Source organism: Tamandua tetradactyla, chromosome 5 (genome assembly GCF_023851605.1).
Source record: "Tamandua tetradactyla isolate mTamTet1 chromosome 5, mTamTet1.pri, whole genome shotgun sequence".
Taxonomy (NCBI): domain Eukaryota; kingdom Metazoa; phylum Chordata; class Mammalia; order Pilosa; family Myrmecophagidae; genus Tamandua; species Tamandua tetradactyla.
This window is the reverse complement of record NC_135331.1, coordinates 10,610,471-10,631,444: the sequence shown is the minus strand read 5'-3', so window position 1 is coordinate 10,631,444 and position 20,974 is coordinate 10,610,471. Positions and strand designations below refer to the sequence as shown.

General features: G+C 39.7%; 1 protein-coding gene and 1 pseudogene across 2 annotated transcripts in view; one reads left to right on the top strand and one right to left on the bottom strand.

The window, feature by feature from the left end:
• Positions 1 to 14,634, bottom strand: part of IFT81 (intraflagellar transport 81) — a 282,552-nt gene extending 267,918 nt beyond the window's left edge. The window contains exon 1 of one of the 2 annotated variants that reach the window (XM_077159817.1): positions 14,575 to 14,634. The gene's annotated coding sequence lies outside the window, so the exon portion shown is untranslated. Of the gene's footprint in view, positions 1 to 14,481 lie in introns of both variants that reach the window. The other variant, XM_077159819.1, reaches the window with a different exon arrangement.
• Positions 1,163 to 16,367, top strand: LOC143682967 (glycoprotein-N-acetylgalactosamine 3-beta-galactosyltransferase 1 pseudogene; annotated as a pseudogene).
• Positions 16,368 to 20,974: the final 4,607 nt, after the last annotated feature.

The following is a 20,974-nucleotide window of genomic DNA, read 5'->3' as shown; positions in this document are numbered from 1 at the left end:
AAAGGCAAAAACTCAAACGGACATATGCACACCAATGTTTATAGCAGCGTTATTTACAATTGCAAAGAGATGGAAACAGCCAAAATGTCCATCAACAGACGAGTGGCTAAACTAACTGTGGTATATACATACGATGGAATATTATGCAGCTTTAAGACAGGATAAACTTATGAAGCATGTAATAAAATGGATGGACCTAGAGAACATTATGCTGAGTGAGTCTAGCCAAAAACTAAAAGACAAATACTGTATGGTCCCAATGATGTGAATCGACGTTCGAGAATAAACTTGGAATATGTCATTGGTAAGAGAGTCCAGCAGGAGTTAGAAACAGGGTAAGATAATGGGTAATTGGAGCTGAAGGGATACAGACTGTGCAACAGGACTAGATACAAAAACTCAAAAATGGACAGCACAATAATACCTAATTGTAAAGTAATCATGTTAAAACACTGAATGAAGCTGCATCTGAGCTATAGGTTTTTTTTTTTTACTATTATTATTACTTTTATTTTTTTCTCTATATTAACATTCTATATCTTTTTCTGTTGTGTTGCTAGTTCTAAACCGATGCAAATGTACTAAGAAACGATGATCATGCATCTATGTGATGATGTTATGAATTACTGATTGCATATGTAGAATGGTATGATTTCTAAATGTTGGGTCAGTTTCTTTTTTTCCGTTAATTAAAAAAAAAAAAAAAAAAAGGGCTGTGACAGGTCATTCTGGAAATGCAGGCAGCCCCCTAGGAGAATGTAGGGCAGGCCGAGGCTGCTTCCTCAGTGAAACAGACACGAACATCGAACATCGAGGTGGAGAAGAAAAGGGTAAGATTAGAGGGAACAGAACTTTGCAGGGGAACAGAGAGAGTGCTATGGGAAACCCACTGTGAGAGGGGAGGTTGTTTTACTAATGGGTCCCTGACAAGATAAGAGCCAATAACATTTAAATTCAATTATAAAAATTGATCCTCCTTTTTGGAAGCTTTTTTGAGAGGCAGAGGGATGTCCAAAGACTTGAGAGCTCCCTAGACCTCATCTTAAGTTTTTTTATTTGCTAACTATCATCCCTAAAATACTTTTAATCTCAAAATGTTATCCTTACTGTGCAAAATTAGATAAATGTGTACTTGATATTAAGCTTATATAAAGTGCCTAGCATGCCGTCTGGTAAGTCGTCAATGAATGTACCGAGTTAACTCAAATCCTAAATCCTTACCATAATCTGTAAGGCCCAATTTGATTTGGCGCCCACCTGCCTCTCAGGATGTGACCTCTCATGTCATTCTCCTCCTTGCCCAAAATGCACCATCATATTAGCCTTCTTTCTGTTCATGGAACATACCAAGCTGATTCTTTCCCCAGGGCCTTTGCACTTTCTCCAGGGCTATTCCCTCTGCCTGGAATACTTTCTTCCTTTTTTTTCTTAATGCCAACAGTCAGCTAACATTCAAAGCTCTGCTCCTTAGAGGTCTCCCTCAAATTCATAGATATACAGAAAAGACAACACCCAACCAAAAATACAAATTCTTTTCCAGCACACAGGGCACATTTATAAAAACAGACACACATTTGACCATGCATTTTCCTCAATACATTCCCAAGTATCAATATTTTACAGATCACGTTCTCCAACCACATTTCAACAAAATTAGAAATTTTTTATAAGAATAACGTTCCAAAACCTGTTTGGAAACAATAAAATGTTGCTAAGTACCTACTGGAAATATTTAAAAGTGGGTGATGATGAAAACACTATATGACAAAGTTTGTGAGACACAACTAAAGTGATACTTTAAAGGGAAATGTGTTGTTTTATACAGATTTATCAGGAAACAAGAAAGGTTAAACAAAAAGTGAGCAAAGTATTCAACTCAGTAAGTTGGGAAAAGAAACAAGAAAGAAATAACTTGAAAGACAGAAATCAATGATATATAGAACAACTGAGACAACTAACAAAACTAGAAGATTAAAAGGAGACACGTCTTGCCAGAGGTATGTCTAAGGGGAAAAAAGCAGATAAACTACAGAATAAAAAATAGGACATAGACCAGAGTGATGCCCCGATGAATCCCAGAGTGATTTGATCAGTGAGTGGAAAAGTATTTGCAAGCCCCCTTCAGGGAATGGTGAGAGTGGGGAGAAATTCAACTTTCCCAAATCGAATTCTTGATATTCTCACAAGCAGTGTGGACAACCAAAGCTACAGGTTGAGCCCCCAGTCTTGGGGTTTGTTCATATGAAACTTAACCCCACAAAGGATAGGTCAAGTCTACTTAAAATTTAGGCCTAAGAGTCACCCCCAAGAGAGCCTCTTTTGTTGCTCAGATGTGGCCTCTCCCTCCAGCCAACATAATGAGCAGTCTCACCACCCTCCCCCTCTCTGCGTGGGACATGACTCCCAGGGGTGTGGACCTTCCTGGCAACGTGGGACAGAGATCCTAGAATGAGCTGAGACTTAGCATCAAGGGACTGAGAAAAACCCTAGAATGAGCTGAGAATTAACATCAAGGGATTGAGAGAACCTTCTCCACCAAAGGGGGAAGAGTGAAATGAGACTAAGTGTCAATGGCTGAGAGATTCCAAACAGAGTCGAGAGGTTATCCTGGAGGTTATTCTTATGCATTAAGTAGATATCACCTTGTTATTCAAGATGTAATGGAGAGGCTGAAGGGAACTGCCTGAAAATGTGGAGCTGTGTTCCAGTAGCCATGTTTCTTGAGGATGATTGGATAATGATACGGCTTTCACAATGTGACTGTGTGATTGTAAAAACCTTGTGTCTGATGCTCCTTTTATCTACCTTATCAACAAACGAGTAGAACACATAGAATAAAAATAAATAATAGGGGGAACAAATGTTAAAATAAATTTAGTTTGAAATGCTAGTAGTAAATGAAAGCGAGGGGTAAGGGGTATGGTATGTATAACTTTTTTTTCTCTATTATCGTTTTCTTTTTCTGTTGTCTTTTTATTTCTTTTTCTAAATCGATGCAGATGTTCTAAGAAATAATGAATGTGCAACTATGTGATGATATTAAGAATTACTGATTATATATGTAGAATGGAATGATAAAAAAAATAGGACATAGATATCATCACAATACAGCCTTTAAAAAAAAAAAAAATACTAGAGCAGTGTGATGGTAGCTCAGTGGCAGAATTCTCACCTGCCATGCCAAAGACCCAAGTTCAATTCCCGGTGTCTGCTCATGTTAAAAAAAAAAAATACTGGCTATTACAAATACTCATGTACTGATGAATTCCAATGGCCTTCCCTGACTGCCCTTACTTTCTATTTTTATTGTCTCTTGTCTCTCTCCCATCACTGGAATATAAGCTCCTCAGAGTACATATTTTCTTTTGCTTGTTTTTAGATAAGCCCCAAGCACAGAGAACAGTGCCTAGCACAGAACGTCCGAGGCAGGCCAATCTCAGTGAGATCAGATAAATTCCCCCCAACTCAGATTTGCCAGGTACAAGGACATTAGCAAATGAATTCCAGGAAAAGTCTCTGGGATCTGCTCATGTTCACAGCACAGCTTTTCCATGTCTTGATTATTTCTGGAGCCACTGAAATAAATTTTGAGTACATTTCCGATTTGGTGGACACAACTGCACACACATCCTGGGTACAAAGAGTAAAGAAACACTGGGTACACATTGGCCAAAGGTGTCCAAATCAATAGCCGATCAATAGTCAAAGTTCAGTATCATCGTCACAGAATTAACTGCCTTGGTACAAGAGTAAATCTGAAAATGTTTCCAAAAATTTAATAAATATTTCAATTTTATTATATTTTACTAATTAAAGAAATATTTTTTGCTGTTAATTTACAAATTATTACTTCTTAAAACACAATCTATCAGATAAAACTATATCTGAGATTTTGGAAGAAGAAAGTACCCAGAGTCAAAGGCCGAAGGATGAGGAGATAGTTTTTCTTCTTCTTCTTCTTTTTTAAGTTTTTCTTCTTCTTTCTTAAAGAAAACGTAGAATGGTTTCTGATGTCTTTTTTTTTTTTTTTAATCCTGGAGGAGGATATTCTCTTTTTTTATTATTTTTATTAATAAAACCAATCAACATACAACACAAACATTCTTAACGTATGAACATTTCATACTTGCTGTGCAATCAATGGCTCACAATATCATCACATAGTTGTATATTCATCACCATGATCATTTCTCAGAACATTTATATCACTCCAGAAAAAGAAATAAAAAGAAAAAACTCATACATACCATACCCCTTACCCCTCCCTCTCACTGACCACTAGTATTTCCCTCTACCCAATTTATTTTAACATTTGTTCCCCCGATTATTTGTTTATTTTTAATCCATATTTTTTACTCATCTGTCCATACCATAGACAAAAGGAGCATCAGAATAAGGTTTTCATAATCACACAGTCACTTTTCAAAAGTTACATGATTATATAATCATCTTCAAGAAACACGGCTACTGGAACACACTCTACAGTTTCAGGTACTTCCCTCTAGCCTCTCTAATACACCTTAAACTAAAAAGAGGACATCTATATAATGCAAAAGAATAATCTCCAGGATAACCTCTCAACTCTATTTGGAATCTCTCAGCCACTGACACTTTATTTTGTCTCATTTCTCTCTTCCCCCTTGTGCTGGTTTGAAAGGAAGTATGCCCCCTAAGAAAAGCCATGTTTTAATATAAATCCCATTTCATAAAGGTAGAATAATCTCTATTCAATACTGTATGTTTGAAACTGCAATGAGATTATCTCCCTAGATGATGTGATTTAGTTAAGAATGGTTCTTAAACTGGATTAGGGGATGACATGTCTCCACCCATTTGAGCGGGTCTTGATTAGTTTCTGAAGTCCTATAAAAGAGGAAACATTTTAGAGAATGAGAGATTCAGAGAGAGCAGAATGACATAGCCATGAGAAGCAGAGTCTACCAGCCAGTGACCTTTGGAGATGAAGAAGGAAAATGCCTCCCAGGGAACTTCACGAAACAGGAAGCCAGGAGAAGACGCTAGCAGATGATGCCGTATTCGCATGTGCCCTTCCAGATGAGAGAGAAACCCTGAACTTCATCAGCCTTCTTGAACCAAGGTATCTTTCCCTGGATGCCTTAGATTGGACATTTCTGTAGACTTGTTTTAACTGGGACATTTTCTGAGACTTAGAACTGTAATCTAGCAACTCATTAAATTGCCCTTTTAAAAGCCATTCCATTTTCTGGTATATTGCATTCCGGCAGCTAGCAAACTAGAACACCCCTTTAATTCGAGAAGGTTTCCTCAATCCCTTGATGCTGAGTCCCAGCTCATTCTAGATATTCTACTAATCAAAAATTTAGTTTGATTTTCACATTGTCGGCTCATTCATTCCTTAGCACCTCACCCACTGGATTGTACCTATAGGTTACCTCTACTGAACATTTGATCATTGATTTGATGCTCACTTTCAATTGTCCAGAGATGGAGTGAAGATATTTTTTGGCTGGCTCTGCCAGTGTGAGATACTGTTGATAGTGATGTTGCCACCCAATTATTAACTTTTCCTTTCTCCTTGATACTGTCTGGCCATGACTTATCTCCTTTTCAACTCCTGCACTTGAAAAGTAGATGGAGAGTAATGATGTCAGTTCACTGAAACAGTCCCTCACATTGAAGCTTTGGGTACTGCCTGGTGATGGCTTCTGAATATGTTCAAAAGCAAGCAAGAGATTATTTTCCTCACTCATATTTTAGAGTTGTAATAACTTTGCACATCCGGCATACTATTTAAATTTTAAAAACATCTGACGGCCCAAAAATATACAATTTTTCCTAATATTATCCTGCCAACACCACCTCCCCTAAGTCTATCAATCCTAGTCCTAATTAACTATTTGAACATTCTTAGTTATTATTTTTCTTTAACAAAAAAGTTTTTCAATCAATCATTGCTATGTTTTGAGGCAGCCTAGAACAGGAGAAAGGAGGAAAAGAACAAAAAAATGTGAAGGAGCCCTTGAGCAAGGCAAGCACAGTTCATCAAGGTCAGGAGGCCTGTGTCCTAGACAGACAACCTGCCTGGGGGCTGCCCACTTATGGGGAAACACCAAACACTGCTGACTCACCTGGAGCCAAATGACCCCACCTGCACGAGAAGGGGGGGAGCCACCCAACCCACCCAAGAGCACTATCCACCACAGGGCACCACCCTGGAGAGGGGAGGGCAGGACGAAGGCCCTCCAACAAAGAAGGGGGAGGGAAGTAAAGCGAAGCAATAAAAGCAGACGGTCCCAGCATTGGGGGCCTCTTGCCTCTATCATATTGCGAGAGTGCCCACGCATTCCTTCATGTGTGCCCTTCGATTCTTTCTCGCAACGCAGTCAAGAACCTGGAAACCAGAATCTGGCAGCACATGTTATTCAAGCAGTAACAACAAATGCATACTTGAGCCACTGATAGAATTTCACCATATAAAGTGCCTATGATTTTTTTTTTTCACTCCAGTTACAACTACGATGGGAAAGTGTTTGCATATGAAACACACATCCCCATGGCAGGCCTCATTCGCATCACTGACACGGATAGTCTGATATCAATGAAATCACAAAGACACGAAGGTAACCCTATGATCCCATGCTCCCTGATCACACAAGTTCAGGGAGGCCAGAACAGATTCTGAAGTCAGCATTCGACTTCCTGGTCTTCCCACAGCTGAGGCAAAACCAAAGTCAAATGGCAGATTTGGGCCCAACATAAGGTTAAGGCTGAATCGTGCTTTATGCCTAGAAAAAAGGCTAGAGGCAGGCAGCAGACAAGAAGATGCACAATCTGATCATTTCAAGGGCAGTGAAAGGGAAATGTTTTTAATGCCAATTGGCCAATTGACCCAAGGAAAATCACCACATTTGGTCACCTAGTTACCACTGAATTTCCTATGCAGAGAGAGTGGGACACATAGCATGGGGGGAGAAAAAAAAAAAAAGGGAAACAACAGAGAAAAAGGGCAGGGCATTATCCTACACAAACACTTCCTGTTGGCTATGCCAACTTGTAACCTCATGCCGCACATCGCTGGTGTCTGAGCACAGCTCACGTCTCACACACACACACACACACACAGACACACACACACACACACCCCTTGAGTTATAAAGTGACAGAAGCAAGCACAGTGTCAACTTGGATTTTTCAATGGCCACACTTATCAGTACAAAAGAACTGGGAAACTCTACCCTTTGGGGTTGATGCCTTGTGATCTGCTTACGTGAACTTATTATAGACTATTTCCATCCACATTCAGACAACTGAAAGTGCCTAATGTTAACACCAGTTTGATGGCTTTGGAGTCGGAGGAGCCTCCCAGCTCTGCTTTCTTTCTTTCTAACCATCAACTCTTCCAAAAGAAATTCCTTATGGCAGATAATAAGGAGGTACAATGAATCAGAAAAAGCAAGAAGGCTTCTGGAACAGTTTGTCAAATACTAGTGATTTTGAATTTTTACTCAACTATAAAATGGGGTTCTGAGGATCACACATGTGGAAGTGGTTTTTAAAATAAAAACTGCTCTTCCAAGCCAAAGAAACCTGGATTCACATTGTGTTTGATTTCAAAACTATTTGTCCAATAATCCAATAATTATTAGGGGGAGGTAGGTGGGTGGGTGGGTGAGACAGAGTAATGCATAGTCTGGGTATTCCAAAAAGCTCTCTCTCTACCACAGAAAAGGCAGGTGGGGTTTCCATTATGAAACAAGACAGGGAAAAAGTAAAGCTTAAGGGGACTTCCAGGTCAAGATGGCGGCTTAACAATGTGCACATTTTAGTTCATCCTCCAGAACAACTACTAAATAACCAGAAACAGTACAGAACAGCTCCTGGGGCCACGTCAGTGACCAGACACACAGCGTACCCCAGTCTGGACCAGCTGGACTGGCTGCGAGCACCCCTCAGAACCGTGAGTTCCCAAAGCTGTGGTGGCCAGCGCCCCTCCCCCACAGGCCGCTTCCCAGAGGGGAAAGGAAAGGACTTTACCAGCAGCAGGGACTGGGCACAATCAAACGCCAATTGTGGAACTAATTAACAAATTCTGACTACTAAAAATAGGCCCCCAGCTTAGGTGAACCTGATTAAAGCGGAGGTTGCTCATTTTTCCCCGGCGCCAAGGGGGCAGGACTGACAGAAAAAGGGGGAAAAAAAAAGAAGGAAACAGGTTTTTGAGGCTGTATTTCTACAAAGGCTTAACTGCCTCTGGATACAGCAGCAGGACTTTTCAGGCTGCAACTGCCCCAGGCATAGGCAGAAGTGAGCTCTTTTGGGGGCTTGTCTGGAGCCTGTGCCTTCCCCAGGGGAGGGGTGAAATCCAACTAAGGTGGAATACCTCCATCAAGGAATTCAGACACCAGGGCTTGGTAACTTGAAGCCATTAAAGCCAGCCTACAATCTCTTCTCTGTATCCACCACGCCCCCAGCAGGGAGAGTTTGCCAAAGTTAAAGGAGCCACATCATCTTATGCTGGTGGGACCTGCAGTCAGACAAGCACCGCTTACTGGGCAGGATAAGAAAAACAGAGTCCAGAGACTTCACAGGAAAGTCTTTCAACCTGCTGGGTCTCACCCTCAGGGAAAACCGACGCAGGTCACTTTTTCCTCCTGATAGGAGGCCAGTTTGGTCTGGGAAAATCTGGCTGGGGTCTATAATATCTAAGCAGACCCTCCTAAGTGTGTGTGTGGGGTGGGGGGGGAAGGCACCACACAAGCAGGGCAAGAAACAAGAAAGCAAGAACTGAAAAATTCTCCTCTGTTAAACAAAACTTAAGCTAAAGGTCCAGATAAAGCAGAATGGAATGTCAAAGAACAGATAGACAACAAATTCATCCAGCAAGAAAACCCTAGATAAAAGAAGTGAAAGCAATCTCCAGAATAAACCAATTAAGGTAATTAAATGCCTAGAAGCCAGCAAAAAATAACAAATCACACTAGGAAAATTGAATATGGCCCAGTCAAAGGAACAAACCAACAATTCAAATGACATACAGGAGCTGAAACAATTAATTCAGAATGTACGAACAGACATGGAAAACCTCATCAAAAACCAAATCAATGAATTGAGGGAGGATATAAAGAAGGCAAGGAAAGAACAAAAAGAAGAAACTGAAAGTCTGAAAAACAAATCACAGAACTTATGGGAATGAAAGACACAGTAGAAGAGATGAAAAAAAACAATAGAAACCTACAATGGTAGATTTCGAGAGACAGAACATAGGATTTCTGAACTGGAGGACTGAACATCTGAAATCCCACAAGAAACAGAAACTATAGGGAAAAAAATGGAAAAATATGAGCAGGGACTCAGGGAATTGAAAGACAATATGAGGCGCATGAATATACGTGTTATGGGTGTCCCAGAAGGAGAAGAGAAGGGAAAAGGAGGAGAAAAACTAATGGAGAAAATTATCACTGAAAATTTCCCAACTCTTATGAAAGACTTAAAATTACAGATCCAAGAAGTGCAGCATACCCCAAAGAGAATAGATCCAAATAGACATACTCCAAGACATTTAATAATCAGAATGTCAGAGGTCAAAGAGAAAGAGAGGATCCTGAAAGCAGCAAGAGAAAAGCAATCCATCACATACAAGGGAAGCACAATAAGACTATGCGCAGATCTCTCAGCAGAAACCATGGAGGCGAGAAGACAGTGGGATAATATATTTAAATTATCAAAAGAGAAAAACTGCCAACCAAGAATTCTATATCCAGAAAAATTGTCCTTCAAAAATGAGGGAGAAATTAAAACATTCTCAGACAAAAAATCACTGAGAGAATTTGTGACCAAGAGACCAGCTCTGCAAGAAATACTAAAGGGAACACTAGAGACAGATACGAAGACAGAAGAGAGAGGTGTGGAGAAGAGTGTAGAAAGGAAGACTATGAGTAAAGGTAAAAAGAAGGAAAATTAGATATGACATATAAAATCCAGAAGGCAAAATAGTAGAAGAAAGTACTACCCATGCAGTAATAACACTGAATGTTAATGGATTAAACTCTCCAATCAAAAGACATAGTCTGGCAGAATGGATTAAAAAACAGGACCCATCTATATGCTGTCTCTACTCAAAGGACACGAGGCCAAGGACACAAATGGACATTTACACACCAATGTTTATAGCAGCATTATTAACAATTACCAAGTGATGGAAATAGCCAAAATGTCCATCAACAGACAGTTGGCTAAACAAACTGTGACATTTACATAAGATGGAATATTATGCAGCTGTAAGACAGAATAAATTTACAAAGTATGTAACAACATGAATGGACCTTAAGGACATTATGCTGAGTGTGATTAGCCAGAAACAAAAGGACAAATACTGTATGGTCTCACTGATATGAACTGACATTAGTGAATAAACTTGGAATATTTCCTTGGTAACAGAGACCATCAGGAGATAGAAATAGGGTAAGATATTGGGTAACTGGAGCTGAAGGGATTCAAATTGTGCAACAGGACTGAATATAGAAACTCAGAAATGGATAGCACAATATTACCTAACTGTAATACAATTATGTTAAAACACTGAATGAAGCTGCATACGAGAATGACAGAGGGAGGAGGGCTGGGGCATAAATGAAATCACAAAGAAAGATAGATGATAAAGATTGAGATGGTGTAATCTAGGAATGCCTAGAGGGTACAATGATAGTGACTAAATGTACAAATTAAAAAAATGTTTTTGCCTGAGGAAGAACAAAAGAATGTCATTACTGCAGTGCACTGAAAATAGATGGTACTTAATATTTTAAAATTTCAACTAATGTGTGAGACTAAAGCAAAAAAATGTTTATTTGGTACAAATCTATACTTTGACTAGAGCATCTCCTAATATAACCTATGTAGACAGTTGATTGAACACCTTAAGTACACTGAACTTTGTATAGGACATGAGATTTTGTTGGTTTGTCCAGGTGATGCCCTGATGAATCCCAGAGTGATTTGATCAGTGAGTGGAAAAGTATTTGCAAAGTCCCCTTTGGGGAATGGTGAGAATGGGGGAAAACCCAACTTCCCCAAGCTGAATTCTTGATATTCTCACAAGCAGTGTGGACAACCAAAGCTATAGGCTGGGCCCCCAGTCTTGGTGTTTGTTCATATGAAACTTAACCCCACAGGGGATAGGTCAAGCCTACTTAAAATTAAGCCTAAGAGTCACCCCCAAGAGAACCTCTTTTGTTGCTCAGATGTGGCCTCTGTCTCCAGCCAATACAACAAGCAAACTCACCACTCTCCCCCTGTCTACGTGGGACATGACTAGCAGGAGTGTGGATCTTACTGGCAGAGTGGGACAGAAATCCCAGAATGAGCTGAGATTCAGCATCAAGGGATTGAGAAAAACTCTAGGATGAGCTGAGACCCAGCATCAAGGGATTGAGAAAACCTTCTCGACCAAAAGGGGGAAGAGTGAAATGAGACAAAGTGTCAATGGCTGAGAGATTCCAAACAGAGTCGAGAGGTTATCCTGGAGGTTATTCTTATGCATTAAGTAGATATCACCTTGTCATCCAAGATGTAATGGAGAGGCTGGAGGGAACTGCCTGAAAATGTAGAGCTGTGTTCCAGTAGCCATGCTTCTTGATGATAATTGTATAATGATATAGCTTTCACAATGTGACTGTGTGATTGTGAAAACCGTGTATCTGATGCTCCCTTTATCTACCTTGTCAACAGATGAGAGGAACATATGGAATAAAAATAAATAATAGGGGGAACAAATGTTAAAATAGATTTAGTTTGAAATCCTAGTGATCAATGAAAGGTATTAGTAAGGGGTATGACCTGTAAAAAAATTTTTTCTGTTTGTTATATTTTTCTGTTGTCTTTTTATTTCTTTTTCTGAATTGATGCTAAATGTTCTGGGAAATGATCATGATGATGAATATGCAACTATGTGATGATATTGTGAATTGCTGGGTGTATGTGTTGGGAATGTTTGTGTTTCTTGTAATTTTTTTTTAAGTAATAAAAAACTTTTTAAAAAATGGAAAAAAAAAAGTAAAGTTTAGACAACTGTCGCTGTTTCATTTTGTTTCATTTTTATTCAAGTTTCTAAGTAAACCTGAAGTTGTCTCACCCAAGATCACAAGAATTGTGGTTTAGGGGGTATGTTTATTGGAAAGCAGGCCGAGTTCTTGTACCAACTTCGCCCTTCCTAACAGTCCTAGTTCAGGTCTAACTAGTACAGATGTGGTAGTTACGTTCAGGTGTCAACTTGGCCAGGTGATGGTGCCTAGTTCTGTTGCTGTGGATTTGAATCATAGCTTGTGAAACTCATGTATGGCTAATGACATCTGCAGTCTCTAAGGGGAGTGCCTTCCACATGAGTGATGTTTATTCTCATCCATGGAAGCTTAAAGGAGAGAGCTCAATGCAGCACAGCCAAGCAGCTCAGCATACCTTATCTCATCACTCGCAACTCAGCCCAGACCTTCAGGGATGCAGAAAGGATCGCCCAGGGAAAGCCATTGGAATCCAGAAGCCTGGAGAGAAGGCCAGCAGAGATCGCCCTGTGCCTTCCTGAATAAGCAAGAACCTCAGATGAAAGTTAGCTGCCTTTCCTCTGAAGAACTATGCATTGTTAACTTAATAAAGTTCCTTTCACTAAAAGCCAGTCCATCTCTGGTGTATTGCATTCTGGCAGCTTTGACAGATGAGAACAACAGGTTTAGCTATAGACTCTGCAGAGTGAAGCTTGGGAACACAGAAGTTTGTTGGTGGGATGGGCGAGGGGGAGGGAATAATGGCCTAGGTGCCATGGCTTAAATGCATACCATAATCAGCTGCCGGAAACTGAGCTGCTTAATCCTTCTGAAGGTGACCAACTCATCCCAGTTTGCCAGAGACTTTCCCAGTTTTAGCACTGAAAATCCCACTTCCCTTCCCAGGTAAAATGGGACAGTTTACCTTTGTCCCTACAAAGACGATATCCTAAGTGGGACTCCAATCGCTACACACTTTTTAAGTTATAATACTAAATTTATGTCATAAGTCACAGCCTTTGTCTCTCTGTCCTCTTCCCTATCACAGCATTGGGCTTTTTCTACTATCAAATAGGAGTTCTGCCCTAACGAATGTTTTTACTCTATGTTTAGAGTAAAAAAAATCTTTATTTTTATTTTTCACTTTGGGTATATAATTAACACCACTGTACTGTATATTCAAAAACAGAAATTTTAGGCTGAATAGAAGTTACCACACTTGCAAACATCCATAGAACTGCACAACACAATGTAAACAGTGTGCTAAAGCTAACAGCACCACTATAATAATTTTGTTTCATGAATTGCAACAAAGGTACCACAGTAATGCAAAATGTTAATAGACAGAAACTGTGCGTGACCAGGAGGTGCATGGTTGAGGTATTAATATGGGAACTCTGTAATTTCTGCATGATGTTTCTGCAAACCTACAACTGTTCTCATGAAAGATATACGTATTTATTTTCCCATTTTTTTTTTAAGGGAAAAAGTCTAAATTCACACAAAAGATACTGATTTTTAAAAAATCTCTTACAGAGCTTGGGTGAGAGATTTCTTTTCTGTGCTTATAAAAACTATTTGGTGGGTGGAAAAATCATTTGTTTAGTGGAGCGACAGCTTAGCACTTCTTCTCCCTCAGGCCTTGGGTCATTGGCATGCCCTCGAGTGCCCAAAGATACGTCTACTCAAACAGAAACCAAACTGTCCCAAAAGCAAAGATGAAAGCTAGGAAATGGAATTCCTTGGGGCTTATTGGGAATTAAGAATCCTATGTTTATAATATGTCTATCGAGTTAGTCACTTTTTCCTGTTGCCACTGTAACAGATGTAGCAGCTTAAAGCAACACATATTTACACTCTTACAGTTCTGGAGTTGTGAGGTCTGAAACGGGTCTTACAGGGTTAAAGCCAAGGTGTGAGCAGGGCTGTGCTCCTTCTGAGGCTCCAGGAGGGAAGCTGGCTCCTGGGCTTTCCCAGCTGCTAGACGCTGCCTGCCATCTTGCACCTGCTGTCACTCCTTCCTCTGCCCTCCTTCTCTGACTCCCTGTCGCCTTCTTCCACCTTTTAAGGACCCTTGCGATTACATAGGGCCCATCCCATACTCTAAGATACTCTCCCTCTCTCAAAATGCTGAAGGTAATTACCGCTGCAGAGACCTCTCTCCCGGCCTTGGGGGCCCATTATTCAGCCTCCCCCAGTAGCTAAGACACCACCTTGGAGAGTCAGCAGACAGGAACGCTCACGGGAGCGTGCAGTTGGGTCTTATTTTCCTGAGTCTATTGGGGATCCTTCCTAATACGTCAGGTATTAAGTAATTTCCAAAAACATCTGAAACCTTATTTGATGACCCGGTCAGCCAACGGGTTGCCGTTTCCCCAGCCTCACCGGATGTCTTCGTTTGCCAGAGCTGTTGTCACAAATACCACAAACTGGTTGCAACTTAGCAACGAGAATGTCTTGACACGGTTTTGAGGCTAGAAGAAGTCTGAAATCAAGACACTGTCACCCCAAGCAGTGCAGGGGTTCCTTGGCTGGAGCCTCTACCTCCTCAGCTCACCTTTTCCCTTCTGGCTTCCGGCTTCCTCCAGCCCCTGGCTTCCGGCTTCCTCCAGCCCCTGGCTTCCGGCTTCCTCCAGCCCCTGGCTTCCGGCTTCCTCCAGCCCCTGGCTTCCGGCTTCTGCTCTTTATAAGGCCTCCAGGACTGTGCGTTAAACCCTCGTTCATCCAGTGGGGCTACGTCTGAGGCCCTATTTCCAAGGGGTTCACACCCTCAGGAATGCAAATTAAGATTAAGAACCATCTTTTATCCAAGTATTGTTATTTGGAAATCCAAAAATTCAGTTAGGAAATTTTCCCCTCAATCTCTCATCTCTCTTTCTCTCTCTCTCTCTGGAAACAGAAGAAATTTGTATACTTTTTCCTCATTTTGCAATAGTATATTTTTACATGTCTCTATGTTCATAACTAACATGGGCAACATTGATATATGCGTAACTCACACAAACAAAAGCTGTTTGAAGTCCTCGATAAGTTTTGAGCGTGTAAATGGGTCCTGAGACCGCAAAGTTTGGCAAACTGCGCTCTTCTAGGCCGTCTTTTTACTACACAAATACCATTATTATTTCCAATTTTACCTTTTCATCCCTTTGCCTCTGTCCACATCATAAAGCTATCTGTAATCTAGAATAAATGTACCAGAATGAAAGTTATTCTAGGGTTTGTGGAACCATCAAGCTCAGGGCCCCCCGAGGCTGCCATTCCTGCTGGAATGATTTGGGTACAGCAGGCGGCCTCAACTAATAACCCCAAGTCACCTCTGTGGTCACCAAGAGGAGAGACAGGGTTCCCCAGCCCATGTTGTTCCCCTCTCTGACCCCCAGAAGGGGCAGGAGGGAGCTGTTGCATATGTCATCCATTTAGTATTTTGTTGGAAGGACAAAGTGACACCCAGCCCAATATTCTTCATAGTGATTCTCATGCTACAAGGGACAGAATCATCTAGAAGGACAGAGGAACCTCCATGCAGATGCCACCCAACATAAAGATAAGGACACAGGCATTGCTGAAAAAGCATATCAGAAGATTAAAATTCTTCGCTGGGTTACGACAGGACCTCAAAATCTAGAGATAAGGACCAAACATGTCAAAGCTACATGGGCCCAACATTGTAATAAAAGTTTTGTTTATAAATTCAGAAGAAAATAAAGATTTCCCTAGTGTAGGATTAAAAACCAAAGGAGGCAGAGACCAACAACACTGGAAGATGATTAAGGCTTTTCAGTATGTGTATGACCATTATTTAGAAGATGCTCTTTGGTTTGTGAAAGTAGGTGATGATGCATGTCATACTAGGCGACTGCAGATGGCTTCTCTCAAAATGTGACTATTCACACTGGGAGAAGATTTAAGCCCTATGTAAAGCACAGCTACATAGGATCTGTACTGAGCAAGGAAGCCTTGAGAAGATTTGTTGATGCATTTAAAATGGACAAATGGTCTCATAGTTCCTCCACCAAATATTTAACATGGGGGAGATGCATGAAAATTATAAACATAGAAGCTGGAGATTCCAGGGATACCACCTGGGAAAGAAACGTTTCATCCCTTTGTACAGACCACCACTTAATCAAACTTTATCTACCCAAAACCTTTTGGTACTGGAATTATAACTAATACCCTCCTGTAGAGGTCCTAATGCCGTTCAGATCTTTTCATGATCTTGACCCTCTAAATATGTATGAGTTAGAACACCTCGTTTACCATCTTCACCCATATGGTTGTCAATACAGATACCAACCTGCGTTGCTTGAGAATGGATTAAAGAAAATAAATGAAACATACAAAAAATGATGATCCAAAAGTAAAGTGAAGAAACGCTTGAAAGAAAAATATTAATCAATAGAGGTAAAATGTCCAACACTGCACTGAAGAAGGACTTACGCATTTCTGATATTAGAACACTGGAATCTCAGTGTGGAATTCTTTCTAAATGAATATCCATATTAGAAATCTTTCATATGACTGACTGTGAATGGAAAATTTAATGAGCTATGAAGTTTGTCAGAATCCGTTTTTTGATACAGTAATATATATATATGAAGAATTTTTTTTTAATGGTGGCCTAGTGGAAGGACTAGAAAAGAGATTTTGTTGCCTGTTCCTGACCACATGTGTTATTGTCACTAAAACCTAAAAACTGTTAAATTTGCTAAAACTGCACTGCACCACACAATACTAAAAAGATCTGACTTAAAGAAAATTTTAGAAAAAAAATATTTTTGCTCGGTGTTTGTAACTCAAGACGTGTTTGTATTCGCAGTATGACGTAAATAATGACCCTCCCCCCACACACACAGTTTGTCTAATGAAAATTTTCCCTGGGATTATTTATAATTGGCAATATTTCTTCCAGAAAAAGAAGGCATATGAATGGGGCTTGGCTTAAAGCAGCCTCACAGACTGCATTCTAAACTGACTGAGGACAAGGACAGCTGTCTCACTCACCTTCCTTTACCTAATAATAATTCTTATGGTGCCTGCATAGGACACAATACATTTTAGTTGTCTGAATTTCCTCAACAGTTCTCCTAATTAAATCTGCGCTTCCTTTTTCAAAATGTGCCTGAATATCTACCTCCATAAAGTAGAAATAAGGTGTCTTATCCACAACAAACTACAGGGCAAACTCCAAACAGGCAGGTCTGGGTTCAAATCCTGCCTCCATGACTTACAAATCACGTTAACTTGAGCAAGTTATTGAATTTTTGAAAGTCTCAATAGACTCTCATTGTAAAAGGAGTGTCTCCTAAGGTACAGTAACTGCCTTAGTTTTCCAGGCCATAACAAATTCCTTCAAACTTGGGAGCTTTAAATAACAGAAATTTATCATCTCCTAGTTCAGAAGGCCAGAAGTCAAAGATCAAAGTGTAAACAGGGCCCACACTCCCTCTGACTCCTTTAGGGGAGACCCCTTCCTTGCCTCTCCCTAGTTTCCGCTGGTTTGCTGACAACCCTTGGAATTCCATGGCTTATAAATATTATATATGTTTATATTATGTATGCATGTATCTACCATGCACACACACAAAGGAAAAAAACACATATCCACAAATATATTTGCTGTATTTGCAAAAAAGAAACACGGGAGGGATAAAATCAAAACAGATGGAGAGATAGGGTTGGGGATGAGACCTCTCTCAATATACCTTTTAAATAGTTTTGCCTTAGGAATCATAAATGTCATATATGTCCAACAAATTAAAATAAAAATACATTTCATATTATTGCCATCATAGACTCTACAGTTATATACATATATAAAGTTGTGCTCATCATACTTCTCTATTTTCTCTACGTCAACAGTTTGGAATTTTCCTCCCAGAATGGAAGAAAATCTTTTTTCATATCCGGAAAAGGACATGTATCCAGAATGTACATATCAACAATAAAAGACAAACAACCCAATTAAAAAACAGTCTAAGGATCAGAACAAGACATTTCTCCTAAGAAATACAAATGCCCAATAAGTCCATGAAAAGAGGCTCAGCATCATTAGTCAATAGGGAAATGTAAATCATATATATCTGATTAAGTACAAGAAATTGGCTCATGAGGCTGTGGGGGCTGAAAAGTTCAGACTCCATAGGATAGGTCTGAAGCTGGAAGTACCAATGTTGAAGTCCTTAGTTTCATTTCCCTCAGGGGGAGTTGGCTGGCTGAACAAATGTTGAAATTGAGGCAAAAATTTTTCTGACCTTTGAAATCCTCAGCTCTGGTTTTTAAAAACTTCAATTTACTGGATGAGGAGATTACCAAAATTGTTCCTTTGTTGAAAGTAGATGCAATCAACTGATCATAGATGCAAACCCCATCTACTAAACATCCTCACAGTAACAAGCAGGCCAGAGCTTGACCACAGTGGTCACCATAACCTAGCCAAGTTGACACGTGAAACAGACCATCACACTAGAATACAGAGTTACCTGATGGGCAAAAGGTGAATCAAGGGGGCTGAACCAGAAATTAGAAACTCAGCAGGAACCAGAGGTCATTTTCTTAGTCTCTCTCCCCTCTACTTCTGCTCCCCTGTTTCATTCTCTTGCTTCTGCAGATCACCCTTCTTAACTCCTCCATGAAACTTCTCCATTCCCATGACTCTGTCACAACCTCTGAGTTTATGTCAGCTCAGTTGCAGTCTGTTGCAGAGACTGAAGAGTGGTCTCTATCCGATTCTGTGATCTCAGACAAGAGAATCACACAGGTCCAGTTGGCATCAGGGTCCCACTTGTGGTCCAGTCAGCTAGAGCCAGGAGGTTAGGGTTAGATCGTATAAAAATGACTGCAAGAGGGTTATGATGAACTGGTTTAACACACAACAAAGACATCAGAAAATCAAGACCATTAGAACGGCAACTAAAATAAGAATAAACAAGCTTTTGAGAGGGCCGAGGTGCCTATTGGGAAAGTATATGAAGTTTGGTGCTGTTATTTTGTGACATGTACTTTTTTTTTTTCTGAGGCCTCGGCTATCTACTTCCTGTTTTTCAAGTTTATTGAAAGTTCACATATCATAAAATTTACCCTTTCAAAGTGTACAATTCAGTGGTTTCTAGTACACTCACAAGGTTGTATAACCATTGCCAACTACTTCCAGAACAATTTCATCATTCTAAAGAGAAACTCTGTACCCATTTGCAGTCACTCTCTATTTCCCACTTATCCCAGCCCCTGGCAACCACTAATCTGCTTTCTGTCTCTATGGATTTACCTATTCTGGACATTTCATATAAATGGAATCATACTATATGTGATCGTTTGTGACTGACTTCTTTCATTAAGCATATTTTCAAGCTTCATCTAATCGTAGCATGTACCAGTGCTTCATTCCTTTTTTTGGCTAATATTCTATTGTATGGGTATTCTGCATTTTCCTTATCCCTTCATCAGCTGTTGGGCATAAGGGTTATTCTTACTTTCTGTTTTTTTCCCATTATTACCAGTAATGCTGCTATGAACATTCATCTACAAATTTTTGTATGAAAATATGCTTTCAATTCCTTGGGGTATCTACCTAGGAGTAGAACTGCTGGTTCAGATGGTACCTATATTTTTAACATTTTGACTAACTACCAATTGTTTTCTAAAATGGTTGCACTATTATATAATCCCACAGCAAAGCATGAGGGTTCCAGTTTCTCCACATCCTTGCCAACACTTACATCTGTCTTTTTAAATTAAGCTATCCTAATGGGTATGAGGTGGTATCTCATTGTGATTTTATTTGCATTTCCCTAATGATTAATGATACTGAGCATCTTTTCATGTGCTTATTGTCCACTTGTATATCTCTTTGGAGAAATGGTTATTCCAATTCTTTTCCCTTTTTTTTTTTTTTTTTTTTTTTTTACATGGGCAGGCACTGGGAATCGAACCTGGGTCCTCTGGCATGGCAGGCAAGCATTCTTGCCTGCTGAGCCACCGTGGCCCTTTTCCCGTTTTTTAAACTGGGAATTTTGTAATTTTATTGTTGAGTTTTAAGAACTCTTTATATTTTCTGGATACTTGGCTCTTATCAGATATGATTTGCAAATATTTTGCCCACTCAATGAACTGTCTTTTCAGTTTCTTGCTGGTGGCCTCTGAAGCACTGAAGTTTTTTATTTTGATGAAGACTATTTACTTATTTTTTTCTTTGGTGGTTTGTGCTTTAGGCATTACATCTAAGAAATCATTGCCTAACCCAACAACACAAAGACTTACACCTATGTTGGAACAAGGGAGTTTTAATTTTAGCTTTTAATTTAGGTCTTGATCCATTTTGAGTTAATATTTATATATGGTAGGAAATCCAATCTCATTCTTTTGCATGTGGATTTTTACGTGTCTCAGAACCATTTACCAATAAGACTATTCTTTCCCCCATTGAACTGCCTTGGCACCTTTGTTGAATAAATTTGGTTTCTTTTAAAACTAAATTTCCAAGGTTTTATTATATCTCAATAAAGCTGTTTATAAAAAAGAGATAGACGAAGGGCAAGAGTGTAAATGAAAAAAAAATTGTTTTTTCCTAATCATTTTTTAGGATCTGGTTCTCTGATTGGGCCTAAGAATGTGTTATCCATAGGTAATTTAGGAAAACTTGTATTTCTACATTGAACATTTTTCTTAACTGACGTCATTCCAAAACATAGCACACCACTTAAATTCAAGATCCTAAAGATAAGAGCGACTCATTACTACAGAATAAGTATTAATAAGGGCTTGATAATGTGTTTTGACTTCAAAGAAAAATAATTTTTAAGTTCCCTTCCAATGAGGATTTAGCAACTGGGTTTTCTATATGATTTCAAGTTTACCTTTCCTACATAGAATGTAAGCTCTCCCAATTGCACCAACCTCTGTTTTATCAGGGACCTTGTCTGGGTTCACAGCCATATCCCTAGTACCAAGAATATTGC